The following is a 10,703-nucleotide window of genomic DNA, read 5'->3' as shown; positions in this document are numbered from 1 at the left end:
CACTATTGAAACAGTCTGCAGATTTTTTAGCAATAAACACATTGCTAAAGTACTCATGGTTTTTCTTTGAAATAATTGCAAAGTTGATGGCCACATACTTGTTGAAAGAGAGTAAGATTAAGCTTCCCTGAGGCCAGAGATTTCCTGAGGCATATCATCATGCCTTACATTCACTGCTTCTTGCAATAACCATGTGACTATTCTGTATGCGGAGATTCCCAATGAGTCCAGAAATGTGAATTACAGTTTGACTAGCTTCCTGAAGTGCTGTTTGACACTAATGGATAGAGGATTTGTTTTCAATTTGACTATATATCTGGATTCAGCCCCAAAGATCCTAATGTTCTGGCTGAATACAAGTTTGAATTTCTGCAAACAATCTGCAATCACGAACATTACATTCCTCTGAATTTGCCAATGGCATTTGCAAAACCTAAACTGTATTCAAGATTCTTGATTCTTGAATACAGTTTATCAGTTGAGTATTGCAAGCATCACTTCTTGTTTGGTCTACTTCTGAGGGAAACTTCCATTGCTCTTCAGGACAATTATGAGATCAGATATACAGCTATCTCTGTCATAAAGAACATTTTGATAAAACATGCATTTGACACAAGATACCAGCACAAGAACCAACAAGCCAAAATAGCACAATTGTACCTCCCCTTTGTTGGAGTGCTTTTGGAAAATATACAGCGATTAGCAGGTCAAACTACCTTGTATTCTTGTGCAGCTATGCCTAATTCTACATCCAGAGATGAGTTTCCATATGGCTTTACTTCACCTGACAATAAAGGGAGTCTGAGCACTGACAAAGGCGCTGCTTATGGGTCTTTTCAAAATGGACATGGAATTAAGAGAGAAGATTCAAGAGGTTTCCTTATCCCAGAAGGAGCAACAGGATTTCCAGATCGGGAAACTTCCAGCTGTTGAAAATACCCGACAGAGTTCTACAAGGAGTAGCGTATCCCAGTATAACTGCCTGGATCAGTATGAAATCAGAAGCCTCTTGATGTGCTACCTGTATATAGTAAAAGTGATTTTGGAAGATACTCTCTTAACTTACTGGAATAAAGTATCTCCTCAGGAGATCATACACATTTTTGTACTTTTAGAAGTATGCTTGTTTCACTTTAGATATATGGGGAAAAGAAACATAGCAAGGTGCATGATGCCTGGCTGTCAAAACACTTCAGAATAGACCAAAAATCACAAACCATGCCTGCCCTTTGAAACAGATCAGGGACAATGCAGACCCGGCTTCAGCATCTTAGTAGCCTAGAAAGTTCATTTACACTTAATCACAGTTCTAGAACAACTGAACAGACATTTTCCACCAGGAACTTCTTGAAGGTAATACAGCTACTGAAATTTCCCTAACAGTACTAGATACCATGTCATTTTCCATCAGGGCTTCAAGACCCAACTTTTAAATAATGATGATCACAACCCATTAATGAAAAAGATGTTTGATATTCATCTTGCTTTTCTTAAAAATGGACAATCTGAAGTGTTGCTGAAACATGTATTTGCCTCACTGAGAGCTTTCATCAGTAAGTTTCCTTCAGACTTTTTCAAAGGAAGAGTAAACATGTGTGCTGCATTTTGCTATGAGGTTTTAAAGTGCTGCACATTGAAGATTAACTCAACCAGAAATGAAACATCTGCATTTTTGTATCTTTTGTTGAGAAACAACTTTGAGTATACCAAAAGGAAGACCGTTTAGAGGACACATCTATAGATAATAATTGCTGTAAGCCACCTGATAGCTGATGTAACACTAAGTGGAAGATCAAGATTTCAGGAGTCTTTATTCATTATCAATAATTTTGCAAATAGTGACAGACCTATGAAAGCAACTGCCTTTCCCACATAAGTCAAAGACTTGACCAAGAGAATCTGCATTGTTCTTATGGCCACTGCCCAAATGAAGGAGCATGAGAAAGACCCTGAAATGTGAATTGATCTCCACTGTAGCTTAACCAAGTCCTATGCAAGTATCCCAGAGCTCAGGAAAACCTGACTTGATAGCATGGCCAACATTCATGTAAAAAATGGAGATTTTTCAGAGGCTGCAATGTGTAATGTCCATGTAGCAGCTCTAGTTCCAGAGTTTCTTCATTTAAAAAAAAAATTTCTTAATGGATGTTCACCCTTCAAGAAACTTACTCCCAATATAGATGAAGAAGGAGCAATGAAAGAAGATGCTGGGATGATGGATGTCCATTATAGTGAAGAAGTCTTGCTGGAGTTGCTAGAACAATGTGTGGATAGCTTATGGAAGGTGAAACTTTATGAAATAATTTCTGAGATTTCCAAGTTGATCATTCCAATTTATGAGAAAAATCATGGGTTTAAGAAATGTACTCAAGTTTATAGAACTCTTCATGGAGCTTACACAAAAATTCTGGAAGTTATGCATACAAAAAAAAAAAAAAAGACTTTTAGGCACTTTCTTCAGGGTTGCCTTTATGGCCAGTCTTTTTTTGAAGAAGAAGATGGAACATCTTTACATCTATAAAGAACCAAAGCTCACTGGCTTCTCAGAAATTTCCCTGAGACTTGTTAAACTTTATGGTGAAAAATTTGGTATGGAGAATGTCAAAATAATTCAGGATACAGACAAGGTAAATGCCAAAGAGCTTGATCCAAAATATGCTCACAAGCAAGTTACTTATGTGAAGCCTTATTTTGATGACAAAGAACTCACAGAAAGAAAGAATGAGTTTGAAAAATCATAGTATCAGCAGATTTGTTTTTGTGGCTCCTTACACTTTTTCAGGCAAAAAGCAGGGTTGTACGGAAGAACAGTGCAATGCCGTAAAATTGACAACTTCAAACTCATTTCCCTATGTGAAGAAGAGGATCCCTATTAACTGTAAACAGCAGATTAATTTAAAACCAATTGATGTTGCCACTGATGAAATAAAAGATAAAACTGCAGATTCTTCAAAAGCTTTGCTCCTCGGTTGACATGGACATGATTCAGCTCCAACTTAAATTGCAGGGCTGTGTTTCCCTGCAGGTCAATGCAGGTCTATTAGCATAAGCAAGGGCTTTCTTAAATGACAGCCAAGCTAGCAAGTATCCATCTAAGAAAGTGAGTTGAAAGACATGTTTAGGAAATTCATACAAGCATGCAGCATTGCACTTGAACTAAATGAGTGGCTAATTAAAGAAGATCAAGTTGGCCGGGCGCGGTGGGTGAAGCCTGTAATCCCAGCACTTTGGGAGGCCGAGACGGGCGAATCACAAGGTCAGGAGATCGAGACCATCCTGGCTAACACGGTGAAACCCCGTCTCTACTAAAAAAATACAAAAAACTAGCCAGGCGAGGTAGCGGGCGCCTGTAGTCCCAGCTACTCGGGAGGCTGAGGCAGGAGAATGGCGTGAACCGGAAGGCGGAGCTTGCAGTGAGCTGAGATCCCGTCACTGCACTCCAACCTGGGCGACAGAGCGAGGCTCCATCTCAAAAAAAAAAAAAACCCCCCAAAAAAACCAAAACAAACAAACAAACAAACAAACAAACAAACAAACAAAAAAAGAAGATCAAGTTGAGTACCATGAAGGGCTAAAGTCAAATTTCAGAAACATAATAAAAGAATTATTTGACATTATCCACGAGCAGATATTACAAGAAGACACAATGCATTCTCCCTGGATTAGCAACACATTACATATATTTTGTGCAATTAGTGGTACATCGAGTAACCGAGGTTATGGTTCCCCAAGATACACTGAAGTGTGAAAAAATGCAGAGGTAAATGACAGTAAGACTGACCTTTCTCGGGAGTATTTGGAACTGTGCAAATGTTGACATTTAAAGATTTCATATACATGGAGTGTTTCTTCTCAACACCAAAATTTTCATGTGTTCCAGCAGAGGGGTTATATATTTGTAAATATTTAAGTAATTTGAAAGTCCCTGGAAAATTGCACCACTGTGCTTGGTTTGTACTTTTTTAGGTAAATCTATATGCTGAAAAATAGAGCTCAAAAACAGTAGTTCAATTTGCTTAATTATTTCTTGAAACAATAGTGGTACTGTGTAAAATTGTAAAATGAAATACAATAAAAGGTAAAACTTATTTGTAATTAGAAGTGAAGGAAATAATACTTTGAACTTAGCAAAAAAAATGTAAATTGTGACATCAATAACAAAATACGGGAGGATGAGAAGTTAAAGAATAGTTTTTCTATGTGGTCAAAGTTAAGTTTTTATCAGCTTAAAATAGACAGTTATAACTATAAGCTATTTTATTTAAGCCTCATAGAAACCACAAAGAAAAAAACCTGTAGTAGATACACAAAAATAAAGAGAAAGGAATCAAAGCATACTAAAAAAAAGATAATAAAATCACAAAACAAGACAACAAGAGAGGAAGAAGGAACAAAGGAGCTAAAAAAAACCAAGAAAACAATTAACAAAATGACAGTAGTAAGTTTTTAACCTATTAATACTTACTTTAGACTTAAATTAATTAAATTCTTTTTAAATTATACTTTAAGTTCTAGGGTACATGTGCACAATGTGCAGGTTTGTTACATATGTTTACATGTGCCATGTTGGTGTGCCGCACCCATTGACTTGTCATTTATATTAGGTATGTCTCCTAATGCTATCCCTTCCCCCTGCCCCCACCCTACGACAGGCCCTGGTGTGTGAGGTTCCCCACCCTGTGTCCAAGTGTTCTCATTGTTCAATTCCCACCTATGAGAGAGAACATGCGGTGTTTGGTTTTCTGTCCTTGCGATAGTTGGCTCAGAATGATGGTTTCCAGCTTCATCTGTGTCCCTGCAAAGGACATGAACTCATCCTTTTTTAATGCTGCATAATATTCCATGGTGTATATGTGCCACGTTTTCTTAATCCAGTCTATCATTGTTGGACATTTGGGTTGGTTCCAAATCTTTGCTATTGTAAATAGTGCTGCAATAAACATACGTGTGCATGTGTCTTTATAGCAACATGATTTATATTCCTTTGGGTATACACCCAGTAATGTCTGGGTCAAATGGTATTTCCAATTCTAGATCCTTGAGGAATCGCCGCACTGTCTTCCACAATGGTTGAAATATTTTACAGTCCCACCAATAGTGTAAAAGTGTTCCTATTTCTCCACATCCTCTCAAGCATCTGTTGTTTCCTGACTTTTTAATGATTGCCATTCTAACTGGTGTGAGATGGTATCTAATTGTGGTTTTGATTTGCATTTTTCTGATGGCCAGTGATGATGAGCATTTTTTCATGTGTCATGTGTCTATTGGCTGCATAAATATCTTCTTTTGAGAAGTGTCTGTTCATATCCTTCACCCACTTTATGATGGGGTTGATTTTTTCTTGTAAATTTGTTTAAGTTCTTTGTAGATCCTCGCTATTAGTGCTTTGTCAGATGGGTGGATTGTAAAAATTTTCTCCCATGTGGTAGGTTGCCTGTTCACTCTGATGGTGGTTTCTTTTGCTGTGCAGAAGCTCTTCAGTTTAATTAGATCCCATTTGTCTATTTTGGCTTTTGTTCCCATTGCTTTTGGTGTTTTAGTCATGAAGTCTTTGCCCATGCCTATGTCCTGAATGGTATTGTCGAGGTTTTCTTCTAGGGTTTTTATGGTTTTAGGTCTAACATTTAAGTCTTTAATCCATCTTGAATTAAATTTTGTATAAGATGTAAGCAAGGGATCCAGTTTCAGCTTTCTACATATGGCTAGCCAGTTTTCCCAGCACCTTTCCCCATTTCTTGTTTTTGTCAGGTTTGTCAAAGATTAGATGGTTATAGATATGTGGTATTATTTCTGAGGGCCCTGTTCTGTTCCATTGGTCTATATCTCTGTTTTGGTACCAATACCATGCTGTTTTGGTTACTGTAGCCTTGTAGTATAGCTTGAAGTCAGGTAGCATGATGCCTCCAGCATTGTTCTTTTTGCATAGGATTGTCTTGGCAATGTGAGCTCTTTTTTGATTCCATATGAACTTCAAAGTAGTTTTTTCCAATTCTATGAAGAAGGTCATTTGTAGTTTGATGGAGGCGGCATTGAATCTATAAATTACCTTGGGCAGTATGGCCATTTTCACCATATTGATTCTTCCTATCCATGAGCATGGAATGTTCTTCCATTTGTTTGTGTCCTCTTTTATTTCATTGAGCAGTGGTTTGTTGTTCTCCTTGAAAAGGTCCTTCACATCCCTTGTAAGTTGGATTCCTAGGTGTTTTATTCTCTTTGAAGCAATTGTGAATGGGAGTTCATTCATGATTTGGCTCTCTGTTTGTCTGTTACTGGTGTGTAAGAATGCTTGTGATTTTTGCACATTGATTTTGTATCCTGAGACTTTGCTGAAGTTGCTTATCAGCTTAAGGAGATTTTGGGGTGAGATGATAGGGTTTTCTAAATATACAGTCATGTCTTCTGCAAACAGGGAAGACATGACTGTATATAAAATTTTATATCCTCTTTTCCTAAATGAATACCCTTTATTTCTTTCTCCTGCCTGATTGCCCTGGCCAGAACTTCCAACACTATGTTGAATAGGAGTGGTGAGAAAGGGCATCCTTATTTTGTGCTGGTTTTCAAAGGGAATGCTTCCAGTTTTCACCCATTGGGTATGATGTTGGCTGTGGGTTTGTCATAAATAGCTCTTACTATTTTGAGATACGTTCCATCAATGCCTAGTTTGTTCGAGTTTTTAGCATGAAGGGCTGTTGAATTTTGTCGAAGGCCTTTTCTGCAACTATTGAGATAACCATGTGGTTTTTGTCTTTGGTTCTGTTTATATGATGGATCACGTTTATTGATTTGTGTATGTTGAAACAGCCTTGCATCCCAGGGATGAAGCCAACATGGTCGTGCTAGATAAACTTTTTAATGTGCTGCTGGATTCAGCTTGCTAGTATTTTATTGAGGATTTTTGCATCAATGTTCATCTGGGATATTGGTCTAAAATTCTCTTTTTTTGTGTGTATGTCTCTGCTAGGTTTTGATATCAGGATGATGCTGGCCTCATAAAATGAGTTAGGGAGGATTCGCTCTTTTTCTGTCGATTAGAATAGTTTCAGAAGAAATGGTACCAGCTCCTCTTTGTAACTCTGGTAGAATTCGACTGTGAATCCATCTGTCCTGGACTTTTTTTGGTTGGCAGGCTATTAATTATTGCCTCAATTTCAGAGCCTATTATTGGTCTATTCAGGGATTCAACTTCTTCCTGGGTTAGTCTTGGGAGGGTGTAAGTGTCTAGGAATTTATCCATTTCTTCTAGATTTTCGGGTCTATTTGTGTAGCGGTGTTCATAGTATTCTCTGATTGTAGTTTGTATTTCTGTGGCATCATTGGTGATATCCCCTTTATCGTTTTTTATTGCATCTATTTGATTCTTCTGTCTTTTCTTCTTTACTAGTCTTGCTAGCAGTCTATCAATTTTATTGATCTTTTCAAAAAACCAGCTCCTGGATTCATTGATTTCTTTGAAGAGTTTTTGGGGTTTCTATCTCCTTCAATTCTGCTCTGATCTTAATTATTTCTTGTCTTCTGCTAGCTTTTGAATATGTGTGCTCTTGCTTCTCTAGTTCTTTTAATTGTGATCTTTGGGTGTCGATTTTAGATCTTTCCTGCTTTCTCTTGTGGGCATTTAGTGCTATAAATTTCCTTCTACACGCTACTTTAAGTGTGTTCCAGAGATTCTGGTATGTTGTGTCTTTGTTCTCATTGGTTTCAAAGAACATCTTTATTTCTGCCTTCATTTCGTTATTTACCCAGTAGTCATTCAGGAGCAGGTTGTTCAGTTTCCATGTAGTTGAGCGGTTTTGAGTGAGTTTGTTAATCCTGAGTTCTAGTTTGATTGCACTGTCATCTGAGAGACAGTTTGTTATAATTTCTGTTCTTTTACATTTGCTGAGAAGTGCTTTACTTCCATCTATGTGGTCAATTTTGGAATAAGTGTGATGTGGTGCTGAGAAGAATGTATAGTCTGTTGATTTGGGGTGAAGAGTTCTGTAGATGTCTATTAGGTCCACTTGGTGCAGAGCTGAGTTCATTTCCTGGATATCCTTGTTAACTTTCTGTCTCATTGATCTGTCTAATGTTGACAGTGGGGTGTTAACTTCTCCCATTATTATTGTATGGGAGTCTAAGTCTCTTTTTAGGTCTCTAAGAACTTGCTTTATGAATCTAGGTGCTCCTGTATTGGGTGCATATATATTTAGGATAGTTAGCTCTTCTTGTTGAATTGATCCCTTTACCATTATGTAATGGCCTTCTTTGTCTCTTTTGATCTTTGATGGTTTAAAATCTGTTTTATCAGAGACTAGGATTGCAACTCCTGCTTTTTTTTGTTTTCCATTTTCTTGGTAGATCTTCCTCCATCCCTTTATTTTGAGCCTATGTGTGTCTCTGCACGTGAGATGGGTCTCCTGAATATAGCACAATGATGGGTCTTGACTCCTTATCCAATTTGCCAGTCTGTGTCTTTTAATTGGGGCATTTAGCCTGTTTATGTTTAAGGTTAATATTGTTATGTGTAAATTTGGTCCTGTCATTATCATGTTAGCTGGTTATTTTGCTCATTAGTTTATACAGTTTCTTCCTAGCATCAATGGTCTTTACAATTTGACATGTTTTTGCAGTGGCTGGTACCGGTTTTTCCTTTCCATGTTTAGTGCTTCCTTCAGGAGCTCTTGTAAGGCAGGCCTGGTGGTGACAAAATCTCTCAGTATTTGCTTGTCTCTAAAGGATTTTATTTCTCCTTCACTTATGAAGCTTAGTTTTGCTGGTCATGAAATTCTGCATTCAAAATTCTTTTCTTTAAGAATGTTGAATATTGGACCCCACTCTCTTCTGGCTTATAGAGTTTCTACTGAGAGATCAGCTGTTAGTCTGATGGGCTTCCCTTTGTGGGTAACCTGACCTTTCTCTCTGGCTGCCCTTAATATTTTTTCCTTCATTTCAACTTTGGTGAATCTGACAATTATGTGTCTTGGAGTTGCTCTTCTCGAGGAATATCTTTGGGGCATTCTCTGTATTTCCTGAATTTGAATGTTGGCCTGCCTTGCTAGGTTGGGGAAGTTCTCCTAGATAATATCCTGAAGAGTGTTTTCCAGCTTGGTTCCATTCTCCCCATCACTTTCAGGTGCAGCAATCTGATGTAGATTTGGTCTTTTCACATGGTCCCATATTTCTTGGAGGCTTTGTTCGTTTCTTTTTACTCTTTTTTTCCTCTAAACTTCTCTTCTCCCTTCATTTCATTCATTTGATCTTCAGTCACTGATACCGTTTCTTCCACTTGATCGAATCGACTACTGAAGCTTGTGCATGCATCACATAATTCTCGTGCCATGGTTTTCAGCTCCATCAGTTCATTTAAGGTCTTCTCTATGCTGTTCATTCTAGTTAGTAATTTGTCAATCTTTTTTCAAGTTTTTAGCTTCTTCGTGATGGGTTGGAACATCTTCCTTTAGCTTGGAGAAGTTCGTTATTACTGATCATCTGAAGCCTTCTTCTCTCAACTCATCAAAGTCATACTCCATCCAGCTTTGTTCCATTGCTGGCGAGGAGTTGCGTGCCTTTGGAGGAGAAGAGGCACTCTGATTTTGAGAATTTTCAGCTTTTCTGAACTACTTTTTCCCCGTCTCTGTGGTTTTGTCTACCTTTGGTCTTTGATGATGGTGACGTACAGATGGGGTTTTGGTGTGGATGTCCTTTCTGTTTGTTAGTGTTCCTTCTAACAGTCAGGCCCCTCAGCTGCAGGTCTGTTGGAGTTTGCTGGAGGTCCACTCCAGACCTTGTTTACTTTGTATCACCAGCGGAGACTGCTGAACAGCAAATATTGCAGAACAACAATTGTTGCTGCCTGATCCTTCCTCTGGAAGCTTTGTCTCAGAGGGATACACCCAGCTACATGAGGTGTCAGTCGGCCCCTACTGGGACATGTCTCCCAGTTAGACTACTCAGGGGTCAGGGACCCACTTGAGTAGGTAGTCTGTCTGTTCTCAGATCTTAAACTCCATGCTGGGAGAACCACTACTCTCTTCAAAGCTGTCAGACAGGGACGTTTGAGTCTGCAGAAGTTTCTGCTGCCTTTTGTTCAGCTATGCCCTGCCCGCAGTGGTGGAGTCTACAGAGGCAGACAGGCCTCCTTGAGCTGTGGTGGGCTCCACCCAATTCAAGCTTCCCGGCCACTTTGTTTACGTACTCAAGCCTCAGCATAGTGGACGCCCCTCCACCAACCTCACTACTGCCTTGCAGTTCAATCTCAGACTGCTGTGTTAGCAGTGAGCGAGGCTCTGTGGGAGTGGGACCCTCCAAGCCAGGCGTGGGATATAATCTCCTGGTGTGCCGTTTGCTAGGACCATTGTAAAAGTGCAGTATTAGGGTGGGAGTGTCCCGATTTTCCAGGTACCGTCTTTCATGGTTTCCCTTGGCTAGGAAGGGGAATTCCCCAACCCCTTGTGCTTCCTGGGTGAGGTGTGGCAATGTCCCGCCCTGCTTCAGCTTACATTCTGTGGGCTGCACCCACTGTCCAACAAGCCTCCACGAGATGAACCTGGTACCTCAGTTGAAAATGCAGAAATCACCTGTCTTCTGCGTCCCTCACGCCAGGAGCTGTAGACTGGAGCTGTTCCTATTTGGCCATCTTGGAACTGGGCAAATGGATTGAATTCTTGAATCAAAAGACAAAGTGGCTGACTAGATAAAAAAAGCAAGATGCTACTATATGC

General features: G+C 39.2%; 1 pseudogene across 1 annotated transcript; it reads left to right on the top strand.

Annotated features, from left to right (window-relative positions):
* Positions 1-314: 314 nt before the first annotated feature.
* On the top strand, positions 315-3,748 carry LOC112629068 (annotated as a pseudogene). Its single transcript, XR_003120519.1, has 2 exons — positions 315-3,190; positions 3,555-3,748. The product of XR_003120519.1 is annotated as a dedicator of cytokinesis protein 11-like (transcript).
* The last annotated feature ends 6,955 nt before the right edge of the window (positions 3,749-10,703 follow it).

The sequence above is a fragment of the Theropithecus gelada genome, chromosome 7b, assembly GCF_003255815.1.
Source record: "Theropithecus gelada isolate Dixy chromosome 7b, Tgel_1.0, whole genome shotgun sequence".
Classification (NCBI taxonomy): Eukaryota; Metazoa; Chordata; class Mammalia; order Primates; family Cercopithecidae; genus Theropithecus; species Theropithecus gelada.
This window is presented reverse-complemented; position numbering and strand designations above follow the sequence as displayed.